General features: G+C 33.9%; 1 long non-coding RNA gene across 2 annotated transcripts in view; it reads right to left on the bottom strand.

The window, feature by feature from the left end:
* Positions 1–1,011: 1,011 nt before the first annotated feature.
* The window catches only part of LOC139975118 (uncharacterized), a 44,352-nt gene continuing 17,456 nt past the window's right edge, over positions 1,012–27,907 (bottom strand). For both annotated transcript variants that reach the window (XR_011795668.1, XR_011795667.1), the window contains one exon: positions 1,012–6,890. This is a non-coding gene — a long non-coding RNA (uncharacterized lncRNA). The remainder of the gene's footprint in view (positions 6,891–27,907) is intronic.

The following is a 27,907-nucleotide window of genomic DNA, read 5'->3' as shown; positions in this document are numbered from 1 at the left end:
AGTAACAGAAGGGACAAAAACACGCACAGAATACAGACAGGTTAATGAGCACGGTGAACACAATGAGAAACATGTAAGGGGATTAGTAGACAAGGGATGGGGAGAAAAAAAGCAACAGGGGAAGAGGAGAGGTAGGAGATAAACAGTGGAGGGACAAAGGGAGGATTAAAGGAATGGGGTAGGCAATAAACTGGAGAAGGACAAAGACAGAAAGGTGTGGAGAAAAAAAGGATGGAAGAGAGCTGTGAGAAGAGGAGTGATGAGGGGGGAGGGAACAAGGAGGGGGGACATAAGAAAAGTTAGTCATGTCCTTCCTGAATGTTGAGCCCAAAAGGTTGAATGGTGCGAAGGCGTTGCATCCACAGCCTCTCTCTGCTGATTCGTACTAGGTCAGGACGGCTACCTAAGGATTCAATCCCCTGTAGGGACATATGTCGTTAATGGTATGGTTGGTAAGGTTAAAATGTTCTCCAACTAGGGTCTCAGTCTTCATGGTGTTGACTGTGGATCTGTGACCATAGAATCGCTTCTTGAGGGTGGTTTTGGTTTCGTCAACATAAATGAAATGAAAACAGAGTTCTGGGTGTAAGACAACAATTTTTTGTCCTATGTCAATTATTTCAAGCCCATTCTCTATGAGCAGCGATTCAAATACCTCTTCTCAAATCAGCAGGGGAGGAGGAAGCTTTATCTTCAGGCTTAAACCCAGTCATGATCGTCTGCATATAATGTAGTGATAAGGGAGACAACTAACAGCAAGATCTCTCTTGCAAGCCTAATCTTAAGCAACCTTTTGTGAATAAGAAGATTTCACGAAATCCGTTTTTCTTTTACTGCTTGTGTAGCCGGTCAAAAACGCAGTGACGAGGCTTAAATATATTTTTAGGTTTGGGAAGATTACAAGTGACACCTCCAAATTAGGGTAGGGCCGATTTACTCTGAGATCGTGGGGACAACTTAAAAAGGCGGAATGCTCACACAAAAACAAACAAATAAAGGTAAAGTGGTGTGTTTACGATGCACATGAACGTTGTATTAATATCAATGGGGTTACTTAAGGTTATATGTGAAATTATATAAATGGGTGTAACTTACATATCTCGGAACTCTTACTTCTTATAACGACTCCACTGAACTTAATGGAAAAATAATACTTATCAGTCCCAACGAAAATAATAACAAAATCGCGGCGCGGGTCGACCGAATACAATTTGAGAACGAAATTGTCTCCTTGGGGAACTTCTAGGGCGGTTCACTTAGTTGGGGACGTCTCCGGATTGGGTGGTTCTCTGGACAGCTCGCGATTCGGGGAAATAACCTCTTGGGGCGTCTCAGCTTGGGGCGTCTCTAGGAGAAACTGTTCATCACTCGGGTTGGGTCATCGCAGGGGTTCACTTCCGGATCCAAACATTGAATAAAAATGGGAATTTATAGTTCAGTTCCATCACAACAGAAAATTATATCGTTGCCAGATATTAGTACAGGATGAAATAAAGTTCTGCCTCCATTGGTACAGCTCCGGGTGATAAACTTTTATTAAATATGAAATTTCCTGGTAAAACAGTTCCAGGTTTTTACTCAAATAGAATATCCGTTTGTAGAACAAGCTCCAGGTATTCACTAAACTTCTATAAAAACTCCATGGGTAAATAGCTTCAATTAAGTGTCCATTTAACTTCTAATTAATTTAATACTGGTCCTCTACTCTATTACTGGTGAAGTTAGTCTAAGAAAATAATTATGATCTCGTGCCCAACCATTTCAAACTTAATCCTTCCCCTCTTCTCCTCTAACTATTACAAACTTAATCCTTCCACTCTTCTCCTCTAACTACTGTAAACTTAACTCGACATCAGTGTCTTATCTTAATTTCCCCCTACCATGCTACCCTATTCACTCCATCCCATAATAATTAAAATACATCCCATAATAATAAGAATACATCCCATAATAATAGTACAAGGCAACTCACACATGACCACCTTAAACCAATTAAACACAAAGCTTGGTTCATTGAATATTCATGATTTGGCCTTTGTCTCAACTTTCCCCCCTCCTACTCTAGACCAGTTTGCCCTCCACTTCCTGGTATCTGAGGTCCAGTGACCAACCAGCTGTCAATTAATACTTAATACATAATTTACCAGACACATTACTTAATTATGGTGTCCTTTGGTACATTTAACATAATAATCTATCACCAAAACATTCCTATCTAACCAAACAAAAGTTATAAAATTGTCTATTTAACCCACAGTTCTGAAAAGGGATAGACTCTTGGAGCTACTCATATATTCCTAGAAAATAGGACCACGCAAAACAATTACTTAGCTTAAGAAAAAGACAGGTCACACAGGGCCACCAGACCACTAACTGTTGCCATGTAGTAGTTAGCAATAAAAGTGAAAATTAAGGGAACTCATAAATCTACCAAGTAAAGGTTATTCATTGTCAAATGAATAAAAACAAACAAACAAAAGAAAATGATTAAATGAATAAAAACAAAGATAAGAAAATGAAAGAAAATGATTAAATGGATAGAAACAAAAGGTGGAAAATAAAAGAAAATGATAACTATACAAAACATTAACCAGGTTATGCTCTGGTTACACTTGCTTCGAAGTCATCGATAGTATCGGGCCATAAGCCTATTGTGCTTACGTCTTGGAGGAAACGACATTCTTACTGCTTGCTGCAATGTAAACAAAGACGAGCTTCTTGTTAATAAAAATATTCAGATCCGTTGTTCTAATGAGAGTAAAACAGGATGAATAGAGATTTCATTGAAGGCAGTGTCATTCACTGTTACCAATAGATTGTATTCAACCAGCAATACCAATTAAAGCTCGTTAAAATTTAACTTGTCAAATGGCTCAGAGGGTAGAGCAGTGGACTGGTAACCTGATGGACTGAGTTCGACTCCATCAATGAATCTACACGTTTAAAAATTCTTTTTCTCTTTCAGCAGTCCACGCTGAAGTCTTGATATATTAATTCAACCATATAATTTACTGGCTGATGTGGTGGCCGATGCTATAGAGGGTGACGAAAGACTCATTCCTCGTCGGTCGTGTAAATCGTGGCTAGGGTTCAAGACAAGCCTCTGGCGATAATACCTCTGGCTGTGGCATGGTGCTTTTTGTGGCCTAGGATCCCGTACCATGTCTCCCTTGTTGTCGCAAAAGAACCCGGGAGGATGCGCAGAGGGTCGGTCAAATCGACCAGAAGCGTACTAGGTGGCGTGCGTGAATCCTTGCCTTTGGCCAGAGTTTGGCCAGAGGTGGGGACACTTTCTGCGACCGGCATGCTTGCAACCACCGTCCACTGAATACGTGGCCTGATGAGGCGCTATTCTCCTAAAAGTAAATCTACGGATGCTTTTAAGAGCCATATAATTATTTTATATTAAAGAACACCCTGTTTCAAACTAGCGCCATCGAATACCTCAAAAGCCGTTTTTTTTTCTTATCACTCTGAAAGTGGAATGGATTTTATTGCAATGGCAAGGGCGGCGGAACCGGGGGGCACAGGGGGCACGTGCCCCCCCCCCCCCCACTTTTCCTCAGGGTAAAAATGTGCCCTTTTTCTACATAAAAATGTAGGTGTCTCAAGTTAGCAAGAGGCCAGGGAACCAGAATGTACACTCGGGAAGGGCCGTTTCCAGCCATCTGAGGGGTTTGTAAAACCAAAAATTTTCTTGTACGCTCCGCGCCAACCGATGGTGGCGCTCCGCTCAGATAGTCGTGCATACAACTTTGCAAATCCTGGCTACGCCTCTGACTTTTAATGAATTTCGGTGGGTCAAACTCAAAGCTATTTCGAATGGAAATAATTTGTCAAGATAAATTGACAAGAAATAAACTCTAATTCGGAAGATTCCTACATTAGCAACTAGCATGATTTCACCTCATCTTGTCTCAAAAGAAAAACCTGTTCCTTGTTTCCCAATTTGCACATTGAATATTGCAGTGCTAGTATGCATAATTTCCTTGAGGGGAGGGGGGGGGGCGTTGATGGAGTGATGTGTATACGCAAATAAGATAATACAATAAGAGTTCTAAAGGGTACTAAATATAAGGCTGCATCAGTCCAATCGAATTTCTACAAAGTGCCCTTTGATGTCGGTGCCCCCCAGATTAAAAGTGCTTCCGCCGCCCTTGTGCAATGGGTTATTTGTGGTAGGCTAAGCAACACATTCAAACAGTCATGCGGTTCACAAGGGTTTTGCAGGAACTTAATTAAACTCATTGCTTGAGATAAATGTGTTGGCAAAAATTTACACTACCTACACTATAAAACAAGCATTATATTCGTTGCAATGCCAGAGACATACAAGCCAGTGAGACCATGAGATAAAATTTTAATATACATACAATTCAATCTATATCACTTTTGCAAGAAAACCAAACTAAACCAGTGTCAATAAGGTCCCATTATAAGCAACAGTGTTGTAGCAAATTCCCATACGGATAGTAGGTAGTTTAGAAAACTGAGTGATTCTTAAAAACTTTGTTTGAGATTCACAAAAAAATATACCCTATATTGTGTTTTGATAACTTCAGGAAAAAAATTAACTTTGATATGCCGTGGACCGCTAAAAACCACTGCTCTCGATCTAGCTAGGGTTGTATAGCACATTTACTTATTTTTTGTTTGTTCTTTGGAATGACCCTTTAAACAGTTGAGGTTCACTAGTTGAAGTGACTGGACCTATTATTTTACTACACAGCCCATCAGAGTAGTTCCTCAGTTGCACTAACGAAACTCAATTGGAGAAATTAAAATGATATGGTCTCAAATAACATGTTTATAATTTATTACAAATTTGTTAAGGACATTTGATGTTGAATGCCACCCAAGTGTGCTCTGTTGCTTATATGAAGTTTAACGTACATATTCTGGTTGACCTCAAAAACAACGGATTGACATTAGCTATAAGAACTACCATGAGGAGCCGACTTCACCATCAACTTAGGCTAAACGAATATTCCAGAAATTAAGTATATTTAACGATACATATCTTGAAAAAAACTGGAATAGCTACAGAAACATTATTGGACTTAAAGTTGTCTGGTTTCTCTGTATTATAGCATATCAAGACTAAAATTCTGCCTTATTCATTATTTAATTATTTTAGTGAGTTATCAAGTTACAGCAAAATCTATCTGTCGATCATTCTCCCATGATTGAATACAGGGCATACTTTTTAAGAAAAGTCACCCAGGAAAGAACCTGGGCACGAAAACCAAACTATCGAACGTCTGATCCGCTCTCAACCCCAGTCCCCTTGCATCGAGACTATGACTATGTGATCATCGTCATGTGTGCATCACCATTCCCTTCGAAAGGGAACAGATACTACGCATGATCTTCTGGGATGTCTTCAACTCTTCGGTCGATCTGTTCGTTGTACACGTCTCAGGATAAAACTAGTATGAACACAGAAGAATGTTATCCAATTCCTTGTTCTTTATTCTATCTGTTTTACAAGTCAATGGACTACATTCGGATGAACAATGCACAGATGAAGAAAACTGCCATTACTGGAATACCAAGTAGTCCCCGTTATGTCCAACATGTAACACACTCATGGACTTTATCGATACTCATTGACGAACCACATCTTCCTTATTTGAAACAAGTTTATAACAATAGAGAGAGATTAATGCCATTCAAGTGGTGCATTTGCTTTCATATTAATGAAACCTGTACGACAATATGTTTACGCTATATAAGCAGTCCACAATTCACAGTGAACGTTTAGCGTTTAATCGGCTTCCGGTAACACTATGGGCCTACATGAAACGAACCATCTGATTGGTTGATATGCGTGAAATAATACGAGCGTACATGAAAGAGGAAATGTAATTGGCTTACATTTTTGAGATTTTTGACACAAAATTTACAGTTTTTTAATCTTTTCTAAATAATGTTAGGGTTCTTGAATGCCGAGTAATCTGTTTTGCATCTTAACATATTTTTTGTGTCATATTATCTCAATAAATATTTGTTACCCTCGCTGGGTCACGAAAGTTAAGAATTTCTGGTCAATGGCCCATGGTCTAATTACGGCATAAACTTATATTTACATAATGATTACTTTTAACTGTGAAATCTTAAATCCCACTTTGAAAGATCACCCCCCCCCCCCAACCTCTTCCCAAACCTCCATTACAGAGCATGTAACATCATTTCAGTGGCAAAGCCATTGCCTAACTCACTATTAATTGTGAATAATATATATATTTTCATAACTTTAATTCCACTTTGAAGGCTTTCCCGTTCCAACCACCCCTCCCCACCCACCGACACATCCATCTCATTTATTTCCCCACTACCATTTCTGAGAGTTTCCTTCGCGAAATATTTTCAAGCTGCAGAGCCTTCAACTGACTTATCATTTTGTAAAATAAAACTTTCAATAACTTAAGTTCCACCTTGAATTCATCCACTACACCCTCTGCCCAGACCCCCCCCCCCCCCTCCTCCCACGCCACCCCTGTCGTTTCCCACTCCATATTCCTCATCACTTCCCTTCATGATATCCTTTCAGTTGCAGAGCATTTACCTGACCCAGATGCGGCATTTCTCGATCGCCATGGCGGTAGGATAAACAGCATCCGTATTCTCTCATAGTTCTGTTTGGGGCCCGGACATTTGGTTGTTACTACACCTCTGGCACAACTTGATATTGAAGAATCCGTACATGATTGGATTGAGGCAAACATTCAGGTAGTTAAGAGACCAGAGGGAATCGAACACTACCGATGGTACAATGTTATTGACGAGAAATTCAACGGTCAACGCCACCGTTGGACGTATGACCTTCTTCCGAGCTCTCGGGACGGTATCGCCACTGCTCTTAAAAAACACGTATAGTGCACGCTTATCTGAAAAGCAACATGTGAAGAACATAGACAAAGACAAGGTGTAAAATATCATCTTATTCATGTAACATTAATGTACTTGTATGTCAACCCGCTGTATTGAGTTGACTCAACAATAGCAACGTTAAGCATTGGCGTGTATAGTCAAGTCGGCTGCGGTTTATATACTTTGGTAGGCCAGACAGATGTGGGTGTGTATGTGTATCTGTGTGAAGAAAAGAGTGTCATGAATTGTCCTATACCGTTTGACTTCCGATTGACTTCAGACCTGACGGTTGTGTTGTCGGGCATGGAATGTAGTGTTGCGGGGACATATGATGTCATAGTATCAAAGGTCAAAGTTCAAATAATAAAAAACTGCATTTTGACCATTAAGTGCTTACGGTGTACATTGACGATTATCTCACAGATGTAGATAGCCTAACTGTCTAACTTTGCAATAGACTGTTGTCTGATTAAAGAAAGGAGACAAAACGTAGAGTTATACTGATATAAGCGGGATTGTAATGATCAATGTATCTAACAAACGGCAAACATGGAATCACAATATTTTAACAACCTACATGATTACTTAGACACATTATGTGTAGAACTTGGCACCGAAATACTTAACGAGAGCATAACCCTCAACATTTGGGTAACCGCTTCAACATGAATACGAAATTGAACAATGTTGATAATGTAATATGATACAAAAAAGACCTCAGGTACAACTTTAGTCTTGATATAGAGTTTAGTTTTCGTAAAATCCAATTAAGGAAATGAAAGAATGAATACTAAAGATGATTCCATTTCGGATTAGAGATATGTAGCTTTAATGTATACTAAATTTATTAAACACAATGATACTTCAGGCCTAAATATATGATGACGTCGCCGTCAGTTGTAATAACTATTCCAAGAAATATTCTTTTAACCTCAGATTCACGACATTGCAACAATGAAAGACACTCAACAAATTTGTCCTTCATAAACGTGTACTATGTTGTATCCAATCAATGTTAACTGAAATCATAAAAGTCTTATATTTTCATATTGACTTTTGTGTTTCATCTGAGGAACTGAACTGGTCCGTGTGTTAGACTAAGAGGTCCAGTCACTTTAATCGATGAGTGTCAATTGTTTAAAGGGTCATTTTTGGGGTCAAAATTTAAAACTGATATAGAATAAAAACGTAGACCAAAAGCAGTGCTTTCGAAAGATGTTCAATAAATCAAATGTAATTTTATGGCGAAAATCATCCTTCAAGGAATACTCCAGCACACACTCCACTACTTACTCTTTCCTTTCTGATCCTAACATAACATGTTGTGTATTATTAGTGTGAATTGACAAATGACGCTGTCATTAGAAAACTTGATGAAAAAGACACCATTGGAGAGAAAAAAGGCAACGGACTGGGTGCACGGACTGACGTCATTGAATGACGCACCAACGTCTTGAGGTCCAATCACAGAGCTACTACTCCTAGTTCCGTCACAACTTGACTGTAATGTAATCACAAACATGACAATGAAGTGAAACATATGAAACAATGAAATGTAATGAAGCACGCAGAAACAGTGATGTGAATTAGTGTACATGAACAATGAGACGAAATAGACAGTAACAATGTGCTGAAATAAAAAGAAACAATGACTTGGAATGAAACACGCAGAAACAGTGAGACGAAATATACACCAACAATGTACTGAAAAAAAGGAACAGTGTCTTGGTATAATGGATGCAAAAACAGTGCAATGAATTAGCGTATATGAACATCGAGACGAAATAGACAGAAACAATATGCTGCAATGATACGAAACACTGACATGGAATGAACCACGTAGAAATAGTGCTATGAATTAGTGTACATTAACAATGAGACCAAAACGACAGTAACAATGTGCTGATTAAAAAGGAAACACTCACATGGAATGAAGCACGAAGAAACAGTGATATCAATTAGTGTACATTAACAATGAGACGAACTAGATAGTATTAATGTGCTGAAGTAAAAAGAAACGATGACATGGAATGTTACACGTAGAAATAGTGATATAAATTAATGTACATTAACAATGAGACGAAATACACAGTATCAATGTGCTGAAATCAAAAGAAACAATGACATGGAATGAATCACGCGAAATCATTGATAAAAATTAGTGTATATTAACAATGAGACGAAATTGACAGTTACAATGTGCTGAAATCAAAACAAAACAATGACATGGATTGAACCTCATAGAAATTGTGATATCAATTAGTATACATTAACAATAAGACGAAATAGACAGTAACAATGTGCTTAAAAAAAAAGATGCAATGACATCGAATGAACCACGCAGAAACAGTGATATGAATTAGTGTAAGTTAGCATGAGACGAAATGGACAGTATTAATGTGCTGAAGTAAAAGAAACAATGACATGGAATGAATCACGGAAAAACATTGATATGAATTAGTGTACATCAACAATGAAACGAAATAGATAGTAAAAATGTGCTAAAATAAAAAAACAATGACATGGAATGAACCACGCAAAAAGAGTGTAATGAATTAATGTACATTAATATTGAGACGAAATAGACAGTAACAATGTGCTGAAATTAAAGAAACAGTTACATGGAATGAACCACGTAGAAATAGCGATATAAATTAGTGTACATTTACAATGAGACAGTAACAATGTGCTGAAATTAAAAGAAAACAGTGACATGGAATGAACCACGAAGAAAAAGTGATATCAAATGATGTATATTAACAATGAGACGATCGAAATAGACAGTAACAATGTGCTGATGTCAAAGATACAACGACATCAAATGAAGCACAAAGAAAGAGTGATATCAATTAGTGTACATGAACAATGAGACGAAATAGACAGTAACAATGTGTTTAAATCAGAACAAAACAGTGACATGGAATGAACCTCATATCAGAAGTGATATCAAATAATGTACATGAACAATGAGACAGTAACAATGTGCTGACATGAAAATAAGCAATGACATGGAATGCACCAAGCGAAAACATTGATATAAATTAGTTCACATTAAAAAACGAGACGGAATATACAGTAACAATGTGCTGAAATAAAAAGAAACGATGACATGGAATGCACCATTCGAAAACATTGATATCAATTAGTGTACATTAACAATAAGACGAAATGAACAGTAACGATGTGCTGAAATAGAAAGATACAATGACATCGAATGAAGCACGCAATGAGAGTGATATGAATAAGTGTTAGTGAACAATGAGACGAATTAGATAGTATCAATGTGCTGAAGTAGGTTAGTTAGTGTAGATTAACAATGAGACGAAATGGACAGTATTAATGTGCTGAGATATAAAGAAACAATGACAAGGAATGCACCATTCGAAAACGTTGATTTTAGTAAGTGTAGATTAACACTGAGACGAAAAAGACAGTATTAATGTGATGACGAAAAAGAAACGATGACATGGAATGAATCACGTAGAAAACATTGATATCAATTAGTGTTCATTAACAATGAGACAAAATAGACATTAACAATGTGTTGAAATCAAAATAAAACAGTGACATGGAATGAATCTCGTAGAAATAGTTAAATCCAATGATGTACATTAACACTGAGGCGAAATAGACAGTAACAATGTGCTGAAATAAAAAAAAACAATGACATGGAATGTACCACACAAAAAGGGTGATATGAATTAGAGTACATTAAAATTGAAACGAAATAGACAGTAACAATGTGCTGAACCAAAAAGAAATACTGACATGGATAGATCGCGCAAAAACATTGATATTAATTAGTGTTAGTTAACAATGGGACGAAATAGACGGTAACAATGTGCTGAAAACAAAACAAAGCAGTGTCATGGAATGAACTTCGTAGAAATAGTGATATCAATTAGTGTACATTAACAATAAGACGAAATAGACAGTAACAATGTGCTGAAATAAAAAGGTACGATGACATCGCATGAAGCACGCAAAAACAGTGAAATGAAATAGTGTTATTGAACAATGAGACGCAATAGATAGTATTAATGTGCTGAAGTAAAAAGAAACGTTGACATGGAATATCACGCGAAAACATTTATATCAATTAGTGTACATTAACAATGAGACGAAATAGACAGTAACAATGTGCTGAAATCAAAAGAAACAATGACATGGGATGAACCACGTAGAAACATTGATATCAATTAGTGTACATCAACAATGAGACGAAATAGACAGTAACAATGTCCTGAAAATAAAAGAAAACAGTGACATGGAATGAACCTCGTGGAAATAGTGATATCAATTAGTGTACATTAACAATATGACGAAATAGACAGTAACAATGTGCGGAAATAAAAAAAAAAATTGACATCGCATGAAGCACACAGAAACAGTGAGATGAATTAGTGTTAGTGAACAATGAGACGAAATATATATAGATGGTATTAACGTGCTGAAGTAAAAAGAAACGGTGACATGGAATTAATCACGCGAAAACATTGATAGTAATGAGTGTACATTAACAATCAGACGAAATAGCCAGTATCAATGGGCTGAAATCAAGACAAAATACTGACATGGAATGAACCTCGTAGAAATAGTGATATCAATTAGTGTACATTAACAATAAGACGAAATAGACATAAACAATGTGCTAAAATAAAACGATACAATGACATCGCATGAAGCACGCAGAAACAGTGAGATGAATTAGTGTACATTAATACTGAGACGAAATAGACAGTAACAATGTGCTGAAATAAAAAAATAAAAACATTGACATGGAATGTATCACACAAAAAGAGTGATATGAATCAGAGTACATTAAAATTGAAACGAGATAGACAGTAACAATGTGCTGAACCAAAAAGAAATACTGACATGGAATGAATCACGCAGAAACATTGATATAAATTAGTGTACATTAACAATGAGAAGAAATAGACAGTAACAATGTGCTGAAATAATAATATACAATGACATCGAATGAAGCACGCAAAAACAGTGATATGAATTAGTGTTAGTGAACAATGAGACGAAATAGATAGTATTAATGTGCTGAAGTAATTAGAAACGATAACATGGAATGAATCACGCAAAAACATTTATATTAATTAGTGTACATTACCAATGAGACGAAATAGACAGTAACAATGGGCTGAAATCAAGACAAAATACTGACATGGAATGAACCTCGTAGAAATAGTGATATCAATTAGTGTACATTAACAATAAGACGAAATAGACATAAACAATGTGCTAAAATAAAACGATACAATGACATCGCATGAAGCACGCAGAAACAGTGAGATGAATTAGTGTTCATTAATACTGAGACGAAATAGACAGTAACAATGTGCTGAAATAAAAACATTGACATGGAATGTATCACACAAAAAGAGTGATATGAATCAGAGTACATTAAAATTGAAACGAGATAGACAGTAACAATGTGCTGAAGTAAAAAGAAACGATGACATGGAATGAATCACAGGAATACATTGATATCAAATAGTGTACATTAACAGTGAGACGAAATAGACAGTAACAATGGGAGGAAATAAAAAGATACAATGACATCGCTTGAAGCACACAGAAACAGTGAAATGAATTAGTGTTAGTGAACAATGAGACAAAATAGTTAGTATTAATGTGCTGAAGTAAAAAAAAAAGGATGACATTGAATGAATCACGCGAAAACATTGATATTAATTAGTGTACATTACCAAAGAGACGAAATAGACAGTAACATAGTGCTGAAATCAAAGCAAAACAGTGACATGGTATGAACCTCGTAAAAATAGTGATATCAATTAGTTAACATTAACACTGAGACGAAATAGACAGTAACAATGGGCTGAAATAAAAAGATACAATAACATCGCATGAATCACGCAGAAGCAGTGATATCAAATCATGTACATTAATACTGAGACGAAATAGACAGTAACAATGTGCTGAAATAAAAAGATACAATGACATGGAATGAACCACGAGAAAACATTGATATGAATTAGTGTACATTAATACTGAGACGAAATAGACAGTAACAATGTGCTGACATAAAAAAATAAAAACATTGACATGGAATGTACCACACAAAAAGAGTGATATGAATCAGAGTACATTAAAATTAAAACGAGATAAACAGTAACAATGTGCTGAACCAAAAAGAAATAGTGACATCGAATGAAGCACGCAAAAACAGTGATATGAATTAGTGTTAGTGAACAATGAGACGAAATAGATAGTATTAATGTGCTGAAGTAATTAGAAACGATAACATGGAATGAATCACGCAAAAACATTTATATTAATTAGTGTACATTACCAATGAGACGAAATAGACAGTAACAATGGGCTGAAATCAAGATAAAATACTGACATGGAATGAACCTCGTAGAAATAGTGATCTTCATAATTGTACATTAACAATGAGAAGAAATAGACAGTAACAATGTGCTGAAATAAAAATATACAATGACATCGAATGAAGCACACAGAAACAGTGAAATGAATTAGTGTTAGTGAACAATGAGACAAATAGTTAGTATTAATGTACTGAAGTAAAAAGAAACGATGACATGGAATGAATCACAGGAATACATTGATATCAAATAGTGTACATTAACAGTGAGACGAAATAGACAGTAACAATGGGATGAAATAAAAAGACAATGACATCGCTTGAAGCACACAGAAACAGTGAAATGAATTAGTGTTAGTGAACAATGAGACAAAATAGTTAGTATTAATGTGCTGAAGTAAAAAAAAAAGGATGACATTGAATGAATCACGCGAAAACATTGATATTAATTAGTGTACATTACCAAAGAGACGAAATAGACAGTAACATAGTGCTGAAATCAAAGCAAAACAGTGACATGGTATGAACCTCGTAAAAATAGTGATATCAATTAGTTAACATTAACACTGAGACGAAATAGACAGTAACAATGGGCTGAAATAAAAAGATACAATAACATCGCATGAATCACGCAGAAGCAGTGATATCAAATCATGTACATTAATACTGAGACGAAATAGACAGTAACAATGTGCTGAAATAAAAAGATACAATGACATGGAATGAACCACGAGAAAACATTGATATGAATTAGTGTACATTAATACTGAGACGAAATAGACAGTAACAATGTGCTGACATAAAAAAATAAAAACATTGACATGGAATGTATCACACAAAAAGAGTGATATGAATCAGAGTACATTAAAATTAAAACGAGATAAACAGTAACAATGTGCTGAATCAAAAAGAAATACTGACATGGAATGAATCACGTAGAAACATTGATATGAATTAGTGTACATTTCCAATGAGACAAAATAGGCAGTAACAATGTGCTGAAATCAAAACAAAACAGTGTCATGGAATGAACCTCGTAGAAATAGTGATATCAATTAGTGTACATTAACAATCATACGAAATAGACCGTAACAATGTGCTGAAGTAAAAAGAAACGATGACATGGAATGAATCACAGGAATACATTGATATCACTTAGTGTACATTAACAATGAGAAGAAATAGACAGGTAACAATGGGCTGAATTAAAAAGATACAATGACATCGAATGAAGCACGCAGAAACAGTGAAATGAATAAGTGTTAGTGAACAATGAGACAAAATAGTAAGTATTAATGTGCTGAAGTAAAAGAAACGATGACATGGAATGAACCACGCGAAAACATTGATATGAATTAGTGTACATGAACATTGAGACGAAATAGGCACTAACAATGTGCTGAAATAAAAAGAAATAATGACATATAATGAACCACTAAAAGGAGTGATATGAATTAGTGTACATTAATTTTGAGAAGAAATAGACAGTAACAATGTGCTGAACCAAAATGAAATAATCACATGGAATAAAACATACAGAAGCTGTGATATGAATTAGTGTACATTAACACTGAGACGAAATAGACACTAACAATGTGCTGAAAACAAAAGAAATAATGACATGGAATAAAACATAGAGAAGCTGTGATATGAAGTAGTGTACATTAACAATGAGACGAAATAGACAGAAAAGATGTGCTGAAATCAAAAGAAAAAATGACAATGTAATGAACCACGCAAAAAGAGTGATATGAATTAGTGTACATTAATATTGAGATGAAATAGACAGTTACAATGTGCTGAACCAAACTGAAATAATGACATGGAATGAATCACGCAAAAACCTTGATATAAATTAGTGTACATTAACAATGAGAGGAAATAGACAGTATGAATGCGCTGAAGTTAAAAGATCCAATGACATTGAATGAAGCACGCAGAAAAAAGTGATATCAATTAGTGTCAGTGAACAATGAGACGAAATAGATAGTATTAATGTGCTGAAGTTTAAAGAAACAATGACATGTAATGAACCACGCAAAAAGAGTGATATGAATTAGTGTACATTAATATTGAGATGAAATAGATAGTATTAATGTGCTCAAGTCAAAAGAAACAATGACATGGAATGAAACACGCGTAAACATTGATAGTAATGAGTGTACATTAACAATCAGACGAAATAGCCAGTATCAATGGGCTGAAATCAAGACAAAATACTGACATGGAATGAACCTCGTAGAAATAGTGATATCAATTAGTGTACATGAACAATGAGACGAAAAAGACTCTAGCAATGTGCTGAAATCAAAAGAGATAATGATATGGAATAAAACATACAGAAGCTGTGATATGAATTAGTGCACATTAACAATGAGATGAAATAGACAGTAACAATGTGCTGATCCAAAATGAAATAATGATATGGAATAAAAAATACAGAAGCTGTGATATGAATTAGTGTACATGAACAATGAGAGGATATCGACAGTAAGAATGTGCTGATATCAAAAGAAACAATGACATGTAATGAACCACACAAAAAGAGTGATATGAAATAGTGTACATAAACAATGAGACGAAATAGACAGTAACAATGTGCTGAAATAAAAAGAAACAATGACAATGTAATGAACCACACAAAAAGGGTGATATGAATTAGTGTACATGAACAATGAGACGAAATAGATAGTATTAATGTGCTCAAGTCAAAAGAAACAATGACATGGAATGAAACTCGCGTAAACATTGATATGAATTAGTGTACATGAACAATGAGACGAAAAAGACACTAACAATGTGCTGAAATCAAAAGAGATAATAACATGGAATAGAACATACAGAAGCTGTGATATGAATTAGTATACATTAATATTGAGATGAAATAGACAGTAACAATGTGCTGATATCAAAAGAAACAATGACATCGAATGAAGCACGCAGAAAAAGTGATATCAATTAGTATCAGTGAACAATGAGACGAAATAGATAGTATTAATGTGCACAAGTCAAAAGATACAATGACATGGAATGAAACACGCGTAAACATTGATATGAATTAGTGTACATGAACAATGAGACGAAAAGGACACTAACAATGTGCTGAAATCAAAAGAGATAATAACATGGAATAAAACATACAGAAGCTGTGATATGAATTAGTGTACATTAATATTCAGATGAAATAGACAGTAACAATGTGCTGATCCAAAATGAAATAATGACATGCAATAAAAAATACAGAAGCTGTGATATGAATTATTGTACATGAACAAAGAGAGGAAATCGACAGTAAGAATGTGCTGTTATCAAAAGAAACGATGACATGTAATGAACCACACATAAAGAGTGATATGAATTAGTGTACATGAACAATGAGACGAAATAGATAGTATTAATGTGCTCAAGTCAAAAGAAACAATGACATGGAATGAAACACGCGTAAACATTGATATGAATTAGTGTACATGAACAATGAGACGAAAAAGACACTAACAATGTGCTGAAATCAAAAGAGATAATAACATGGAATAAAACATACAGAAGCTGTGATATGAATTAGTGTACATTAACAGTGAGATGAAATAGACAGTCACAATGTGCTGAAATCAAAAGAAACAATGACATGTAATGAACCACGCTAAAAGAGTGATATGAATTAGTGTACATTAATATTGAGATGAAAGTGACAGTCACAATGCGCTGAAATCAAAAGAGATAATGAAATGAAATAAAACATACAGAAGCTGTGATATGAATTAGTGTACATGAAAAATGAGACGAAATAGACAGTAACAATGTGCTGAAATAAAAAGAAACAATGGCATGCAATGAACCACACAAAAAGAGTGATATTAATTAGTGTACATGAACAATGAGACGAAAAAGACACTAGCAATGTGCTGAAATCAAAAGAGGTAATGACATGGAATAAAACATACAGAAGTTGTGATATGAATTAGTGTACATTAATATTTAGATGAAATTGACAGTAACAATGTGCTGAACCAAAATGAAATAATGACATGGAATAAAACATACAGTCGCTGTGATATGAATTAGTGTACATTAACGGTGAGACGGAATAGACAGTCACAATGTGCTGAAATCAAAAGAAACAATGACATGTAATGAACCACGCTAAAAGAGTGATATGAACTATTGTACATTAATATTGAGATGAAAGTGACAGTCACAATGCGCTGAAATCAAAAGAGATAATGAAATGAAATAAAACATACAGAAGCTGTGATATGAATTAGTGTACATGAACAATGAGACGAAATAGACAGTAACAATGTGCTGAAATAAAAAGAAACAATGGTATGTAATGAACCACACAAAAAGAGTGATATGAATTAGTGTACATGAACAATGAGACAAAAAAGACACTAGCAATGTGCTGAAATCAAAAGAGATAATGATATGGAATAAAACATACAGAAGTTGTGATATGAATCAGTGTACATTAACAATGAGACGAAATAGGCAGTAACAATGTGCTGAAGTTAAAAGAAACAATGATATGCAATGAACCACCCAAAAAGAGTGATATGAATTAGTGTTTATTAATATTGAGGTGAAATAGACAGTAACAATGTGCTAAACCAAAATGAAATAATGACATGGAATGAATCACGCTATAACATTGATATAAATTAGTGTACATTAACAATGAGAAGAAATAGACAGTATTAATGTGCTGAAATTAAAAGATCCAATGACATCGAATGAAGCACGCAGAAAAAGTGATATCAATTAGTGTCAGTGAATAATGAGACGAAATAGATAGTATTAATGTGCTGAAATCAAAACAAAACAGTGACATGGAATGAACCACGTAGAAATAGCTTTATCAATTAGTGTACATTAACAATAAGAAAAAATAGACAGTAACAATGTTGTGAAGTAAAAAGAAACAATGAAAAGGAATGAATCACGCGAAAACATTGATATCAATTAGTGTACATTAACAATGAGACGAAATAGAGAGTAACAATGTGCTGAAATCAAAACAAAACAGTCACATGGAATGAACCTCGTAATAATAGTGTTATCAATTAGTGTACATTAACAATAAGAAAAAATAGACAGTAACAATGTGCTGAAATCAAAAGAAATAGTGACATGGAATAAAACATACAGCAGAAGTGATATATTAATTAGTGTACATTAACAATAAGACGAAATAAACAGAAACAATGTGCTGAAGTAGAAAGAAACAATGACATAGAATGAACCTCGCAAAAACATTGATATGAATTAGTGTACATTAAAAATGAGACGAAATAGACAGTAACATTGTGCTGAACTCAAAACAAAAACAGTGACATGGAATGAACCACGTACAAATAGCTATGTCAAATATTGTACATTAACAATGAGACGAAATAGACAGTAACAATGTGCTGAAATCAAAACAAAACAGTGACATGGAATGAACCACGTAGAAATATTGACATCAATTAGAGTACATTAACACTGAGACGAAATAGACAGTAACAATGTGCTGAAATGAAAAGAAACAATGACATGGGATGAAACACTCAAAAAGAGTGATATGAATTAGTGTACATTAATATTGAGACGAAATGGACAGTAACAATGTGCTGAACCAAAAAGAAATAATGACATCGAATGGTGCACGCGGAAACAGTGATATAAATTGGTGTGAGTGAACAATGAGACGAAATAGATAGTATTAATGTGTTAAAGAAAAAAGAAATAATGACATGGAATGAATCACGCTAAAACATTGATATCAATTGGTGAACATTAACAATGAGACGAAATAGACACTAACAATGTGCTGAAATCAAAAGAAATAATGACATGGAATTGAACATACAGAAGGTGTGATATGAATTAGTGTACATTAACAATGAGACGAAATAGACAGAAACAATGTGCTGAAGTAAAAAGAAACAATGACATGTAATGAAGGAGCCAAAAACATTGATATCAATTAGTGTACATTAACACTGAGACGAAATAGACAGTAACAATGTGCTGAAATCAAAAGAAATAATGATATGGAATAAAACATACAGAAGCTGTGATATGAATTAGTGTCAGTGAACAATGAGACGAAATAGATAGTATTCATGTGCTGAAATGAAAAGAAACAATGACATGGAATGAATCACGCGAAAACATTGATATCAATTAGTGTACATTAACAATGAGACGTAATAGACAGTAACAATGTGCTAAAATCAAAACAAAACAGTGACATGGAATGAACCTTGTAGAAATAGTGATATCAATTAGTGTCAGTAACAATGAGACAAAATAGAGTGTATTAATGTGCTGAAGATAAAAGAAACAATGACATGGAATGAACCACGCGAAAACATTTATATGAGTTAGTGTACATGAACAATGAGACGAAATAGACACTAATAATGTGCTGAAATCAAAAGAAATAATGACATGGAATAAAACATACAGAAGCTGTGATTTGAATTAGTGTACATGAACAATGAAACGAAATAGACATTAACAATGTGCTGAAATAAAAAGAAACAATAAGTTATAATGAACCACGCTAAAAGAGTGATCTTATTTAGTGTACATTAATACTGGGATGAAATAGACCGTAAAGACATGGAATAAAACATACTGAAGCTGTGACATAAATTAGCGTACATTAACGATGAGACGAAATAGACACTAACAATGTGCTGAAATCAAAACAAAACAGTGCCATGAAATGAACCACGTAGAAATAGCTATGTCAAATAATGTACATTAACAATGACACGAAAAAGACAGTGACTAGGTCCTGAACACGCAGAAAAAGTGATATCAATTTGTGTCAGTGAACAATGAGACGAAATAGATAGTATTAATGTGCTGAAGTTTAAAGAAACAATGACATGGAATGAACCACACGAAAACATTGATATGAATTAGTGTACATGAACACTGAGACGAAATAGGCACTAACAATGTGCTGAAATCAAAAGATATAATGACATGGAATAAAATATACAGAAAGTGTGATATGAATTATTGTACATTAACAATTAGAGGAAATCGACAGTAACAATGTGCTGATATCAAAAGAAACAATGACATCGAATGAAGCACGCAGAAAAAGTGATATCAATTAGTATCAGTGAACAATGAGACGAAATAGATAGTATTAATGTGCACAAGTCAAAAGATACAATGACATAGAATGAAACACGCGTAAACATTGATATGAATTAGTGTACATGAACAATGAGACGAAAAGGACACTAACAATGTGCTGAAATCAAAAGAGATAATTACATGGAATGAAACATACAGAAGCTGTGATATGAATTAGTGTACATTAACAGTGAGATGAAATAGACAGTAACAATGTGCTGAAATCAAAAGAAACAATGACATGTAATGAACCACACAAAAAGAGTGATATGAATTAGTGTACATTAATATTGAGATGAAATAGACAGTAACAATGTGCTGAACCAAAATGAAATAATGATATGGAATAAAACATACAGAAGCTGTGATATGAATTAGTGTACATGAACAATGACACGAAATAGACAGTAACAATGTGCTGAAATAAAAAGAAACAATAACATGTAATGAAACCAAAAAGAAATTATGACATCGAAAGAAGCACGCGGAAACAGTGATATGAATTGGTGTGAGTGAACAAAGAGACGTAATAGATAGTATTAATGTGTTAAAGAAAAAAGAAATAATGATATGGAATGAATCACGCGAAAACATTGATATCAATTAATGAACATTAACAATGAAAGGAAATAGACAGTAACAATGTGCTGAAATCAAAACAAATAATTACATGGAATAAAACATACAAAAAGAGTGATATGAATTAGTGTACATTAATATTGAGATGAGATAGACAGTAACAATGTGCTGAACCAATATGAAATAATGATATGGAATAAACCACACAAAAAGAGTGATATGAATTAGTGTACATTAATATTGAGATGAAATAGACAGTAACAATGTGCTGAACCAATATGAAATAATGATATGGAATAAAACATACAGAAGCTGTGATATGAATTAGTGTACATTAACACTGAGACGAAATAGACACTAACAATGTTCTGAAATCAAAAGAAGTAATGACATAGAATAAAACATACAGAAGCTGTGATATGAATTAGTGTACATGAACAATGAGACGAAATAGACAGTAACAATGTTCTGAAATCAAAAGAAGTAATGACATAGAATAAAACATACAGAAGCTGTGATATGAATTAGTGTACATGAACAATGAGACGAAATAGACAGTAACAATGTGCTGAAATAAAAAGAAACAATGACATGTAATGAAACCAAAAAGAAATTATGACATCGAAAGAAGCACGCGGAAACAGTGATATGAATTGGTGTGAGTGAACAATGAGACGAAATAGATACTAACAATGTGCTGAAATAAAAAGAAACAATGACATGTAATGAACCACCCAAAAACATTGCTATCAATTAGCGTACATTAACAATGAGACAAAATAGACAGTAACAATGTGCTGAAATCAAAACAAAACAAAACAGTGACATGGAATGAACCCTTAGAAATAGCTATGTCATATCATGTACATTAACAATGAGACGAAATAGACAGTGACTATGGGCTGAACAAAAAAGAAATAATGACATGGGATGAATCACGCAAAAAACATTGATATAAATTAGTGTACATAAACAATGAGACGAAATAGACAGTATTAATGTGCTGAAATAAAAAGATCCAATGACATCGAATGCAGCACTCACAAAAAGTGATATGAATTAGTGTTAGTGAACAATGAGATGAAATAGATAGTATTAATGTGCTGAAATCAAAAGAAACAATGAGTTGTAGTGAACCACGCTAAAATAGTGATATGAATTAGTGTACATTAATATTAGGATGATATAGACAGTTACAATGTGCTAAAATCAAAAGAAATAATGACATGGAATGAAACATACAGAAGCTGTGATATAAATTAGTGTACATTAACGATGAGACGAAATAGACAGTATTAATGTGCTGAAATAAAAAGATCCAATGACATCAAATGAAGCACTCACAAAAAGTGATATGAATTAGTGTTAGTGAACAATGAGATGAAATAGATAGTATTAATGTGCTGAAGTAAGAGAAACGATGACATGGAATGAATCACGCGAAAACATTGATACCAATAGTGTACATTAACGATGAGACGAAATAGACAGTAACAATGTGCTGAAATCAAAAGGAACAATGACATGTTATGAATCACGCAAAAACAAGTGATATGAATTAGTGTGAATTAACAATTAGAGGAAATCGACAGTAACAATGTGCTGAAATCAAAACAAAACAGTGTCATGGAATGAACCACGTAGAAATAGCTATGTCAAATAATGTACATTAACAATGAAACGAAAAAGACAGTGACTAGGTCCTGAACACGCAGAAAAAGTGATATCAATTTGTGTCAGTGAACAATGAGACGAAATAGATAGTATTAATGTGCTGAAGTTTAAAGAAACAATGACATGGAATGAATCACCAAAAACATTGGTATAAATTAGTGTACATTAACAATGAGTGGAAATAGACAGTATTAATGTGCTGTTAAAAGTTAAAAGATCCAATGACATCCAATGAAGCACGCAGAAAAAGTGATATCAATTAGTGTCAGTGAACAATGAGACGAAATAGATAGTATTAATGTGCTGTAGTTTAAAGAAACAATGGCATGGAACGAACCACACGAAAACATTGATATGAATTAGTGTACATGAACACTGACACGAAATAGGCACTAACAATGTGCTGAAATCAAAAGATATAATGACATGGAATAAAATATACAGAAAGTGTGATATGAATTATTGTACATTAACAATTAGAGGAAATCGACAGTAACAATGTGCTGATATCAAAAGAAACAATGACATGTAATGAAGCACGCAAAAAGAGTGATATGAATTAGTGTACATGAACAATGAGACGAAAAAGACACTAACAATGTGCTGAACCAAAATGAAATAATGACATGGAATAAAGCATACAGAAGCTGTGATATGAATTAGTGTACATTAACAGTTAGACGAAATAGACAGTAACAATGTGCTGAAATAAAAAGAAACAATGACATGTAATGAACCACACAAAAAGAGTGATATGAAATAGTGTACATAAACAATGAGACGAAATAGACAGTAACAATGTGCTGAAATCAAAAGAAACAATGACAATGTAATGAACCACACAAAAAGGGTGATATGAATTAGTGTACATGAACAATGAGACGAAATAGATAGTATTAATGTGCTCAAGTCAAAAGAAACAATGACATGGAATGAAACTCGCGTAAACATTGATATGAATTAGTGTACATGAACAATGAGACGAAAAAGACACTAACAATGTGCTGAAATCAAAAGAGATAATAACATGGAATAGAACATACAGAAGCTGTGATATGAATTAGTATACATTAATATTGAGATGAAATAGACAGTAACAATGTGCTGATATCAAAAGAAACAATGACATCGAATGAAGCACGCAGAAAAAGTGATATCAATTAGTATCAGTGAACAATGAGACGAAATAGATAGTATTAATGTGCTGAAGTTAAAAGAAACAATGACATGGAATGAACCACGCGAAAACATTGATATGAATTAGTGTACACGAATATTGAGACGAAATAGACAGAAACAATGTGCTGAAGTAAAATGAAATAATGACATGGGATGAATCACGCAAAAACATTGATATAAATTAGTGTACATTAACAATGAAACGAAATAGACAGTATTAATGTGCTGAAATTAAAAGATCCAATGACATCGAATGAAGCACGCAGAAAAAGTGATATCAATTAGTGTCAGTGAACAATGAGATGAAATAGATAGTATTAATGTGCTGAAATCAAAAGAAACAATGAGTTGTAATGAACCATCCAAAAATAGTGATATGAATTAGTGTACATTAATATTAGGATGATATAGACAGTTACAATGTGCTAAAATCAAAAGAAATAATGACATGGAATGAAACATACAGAAGCTGTGATATAAATTAGTGTACATTAACGATGAGACGGAATAGACAGTATTAATGTGTTGAAATAAAAAGATCCAATGACATCGAATGAAGCACTCACAAAAAGTGATATGAATTAGTGTTAGTGAACAATGAGATGAAATAGATAGTATTAATGTGCTGAAGTAAGAGAAACGATGACATGGAATGAATCACGCGAAAACATTGATACCAATAGTGTACATTAACGATGAGACGAAATAGACAGTAACAATGTGCTGAAATCAAAAGGACCAATGACATGTTATGAATCACGCAAAAACAAGTGATATGAATTAGTGTTCATTAATATTGAGATGAAATAGAATATAACAATGTGCTGAACCAAAATGAAGTAATGACATGGATCGAATCACGCAAAAACATTGATATCAGTTAGTGTACATTCACAATAAGAGGAAATAGACCGTAACAATGGGCTGAAATCAACAGAAATAATGACATGGAATAAAAAATACAGAAGCTGTGATATGAATTAGTGTACATGAACGATGAGACGAAATAGACACTAACAATGTGCTGAACCAAAATGAAATAATGACATGGAATGAATCACGCAAAAACATTGATATCAGTTAGTGTACATTAACAATAAGAGGAAATAGACCGTTACAATGGGCTGAAATCAACAGAAATAATGACATGGAATAAAACATACAGAAGCTGTGATATGAATTAGTGTACATGAACGATGAGACGAAATAGACACTAACAATGTGCTGAACCAAAATGAAATAATGACATGGAATGAATCACGCAAAAACATTGATATCAGTTAGTGTACATTAACAATAAGAGGAAATAGACCGTTACAATGGGCTGAAATCAACAGAAATAATGACATGGAATAAAACATACAGAAGCTGTGATATGAATTAGTGTACATGAACAATGAGACGAAATAGACACTAACAATGTGCTGAACCAAAATGAAATAATGACATGGATCGAATCACGCAAAAACATTGATATCAGTTAGTGTACATTAACAATAAGAGGAAATAGACCGTAACAATGGGCTGAAATCAAAAGAAATAATGACATGGAATGAAACTTTCAGAAGCTGTGATATCAATTAGTGTACATTAACAATGAGACGTAAACGAGAGTAACAATGTGCTGAAATCAAAAGAAACAATGACATGTAATGAACCACGCAAAAAGTGACATGAATTAGTGTACATTAATTTTGAGATGAAACAGACAGTAACAATGTGCTGAACCAAAAATGAAATAATGACATGGAATAAATCACGCAAAAACATTGATATAAATTAGTGTACATTAACAATGAGAGGAAATAGACTGTAACAATAGGCTGAAATAAAAAAGAAACAATGACATGGAATAAATCACACGAAAACATTGATAAAAATTAGTGTACATTAATATTGAGAAGAAATAGACAGTAACAATGTACTTAAATCAAACCAAAACAGTGACATGGAATGAACCTCGTAGAAATAGTCATATCAATTAGCGAACATTAACAATTAGACGAAATAGACAGTAACAATGTGCTAAAATCAAAAGAAACAATGACATGGAATGAACCATATAGAAGCAGTGATATCAATTAGTGTCCATCAACAATTAGACGAAAAAGACCCTAACAATGTACTGAACCAAAAAAGAAATAATGACATCGAATGAAGCACGCAGAGACAGTGATATGAATTAGTGTTTGTGAACAATGAGACGAAATAGACAGTATTAATGCGCTGAAATGAAAAGAAACAATGACATCGATTGAACCAGGCAAAAAGAGTGAAATGAATTAGTGTTCATTAATATTGAGATGAAATAGAATATAACAATGTGCTGAACCAAAATGAAGTAATGACATGGATCGAATCACGCAAAAACATTGATATCAGTTAGTGTACATTCACAATAAGAGGAAATAGACCGTAACAATGGGCTGAAATCAACAGAAATAATGACATGGAATAAAAAATACAGAAGCTGTGATATGAATTAGTGTACATGAACGATGAGACGAAATAGACACTAACAATGTGCTGAACCAAAATGAAATAATGACATGGAATGAATCACGCAAAAACATTGATATCAGTTAGTGTACATTAACAATAAGAGGAAATAGACCGTTACAATGGGCTGAAATCAACAGAAATAATGACATGGAATAAAACATACAGAAGCTGTGATATGAATTAGTGTACATGAACGATGAGACGAAATAGACACTAACAATGTGCTGAACCAAAATGAAATAATGACATGGAATGAATCACGCAAAAACATTGATATCAGTTAGTGTACATTAACAATAAGAGGAAATAGACCGTTACAATGGGCTGAAATCAACAGAAATAATGACATGGAATAAAACATACAGAAGCTGTGATATGAATTAGTGTACATGAACAATGAGACGAAATAGACACTAACAATGTGCTGAACCAAAATGAAATAATGACATGGATCGAATCACGCAAAAACATTGATATCAGTTAGTGTACATTAACAATAAGAGGAAATAGACCGTAACAATGGGCTGAAATCAAAAGAAATAATGACATGGAATGAAACTTTCAGAAGCTGTGATATCAATTAGTGTACATTAACAATGAGACGTAAACGAGAGTAACAATGTGCTGAAATCAAAAGAAACAATGACATGTAATGAACCACGCAAAAAGTGACATGAATTAGTGTACATTAATTTTGAGATGAAACAGACAGTAACAATGTGCTGAACCAAAAATGAAATAATGACATGGAATAAATCACGCAAAAACATTGATATAAATTAGTGTACATTAACAATGAGAGGAAATAGACTGTAACAATAGGCTGAAATAAAAAAGAAACAATGACATGGAATAAATCACACGAAAACATTGATAAAAATTAGTGTACATTAATATTGAGAAGAAATAGACAGTAACAATGTACTTAAATCAAACCAAAACAGTGACATGGAATGAACCTCGTAGAAATAGTCATATCAATTAGCGAACATTAACAATTAGACGAAATAGACAGTAACAATGTGCTAAAATCAAAAGAAACAATGACATGGAATGAACCATATAGAAGCAGTGATATCAATTAGTGTCCATCAACAATTAGACGAAAAAGACCCTAACAATGTACTGAACCAAAAAAGAAATAATGACATCGAATGAAGCACGTAGAGACAGTGATATGAATTAGTGTTTGTGAACAATGAGACGAAATAGACAGTATTAATGCGCTGAAATGAAAAGAAACAATGACATCGATTGAACCAGGCAAAAAGAGTGAAATGAATTAGTGTTCATTAATATTGAGATGAAATAGAATATAACAATGTGCTGAACCAAAATGAAGTAATGACATGGATCGAATCACGCAAAAACATTGATATCAGTTAGTGTACATTCACAATAAGAGGAAATAGACCGTAACAATGGGCTGAAATCAACAGAAATAATGACATGGAATAAAAAATACAGAAGCTGTGATATGAATTAGTGTACATGAACGATGAGACGAAATAGACACTAACAATGTGCTGAACCAAAATGAAATAATGACATGGAATGAATCACGCAAAAACATTGATATCAGTTAGTGTACATTAACAA

This window comes from Apostichopus japonicus, chromosome 10 (assembly GCF_037975245.1).
Source record: "Apostichopus japonicus isolate 1M-3 chromosome 10, ASM3797524v1, whole genome shotgun sequence".
In the NCBI taxonomy this organism is placed as follows: domain Eukaryota; kingdom Metazoa; phylum Echinodermata; class Holothuroidea; order Aspidochirotida; family Stichopodidae; genus Apostichopus; species Apostichopus japonicus.
This window is presented reverse-complemented; position numbering and strand designations above follow the sequence as displayed.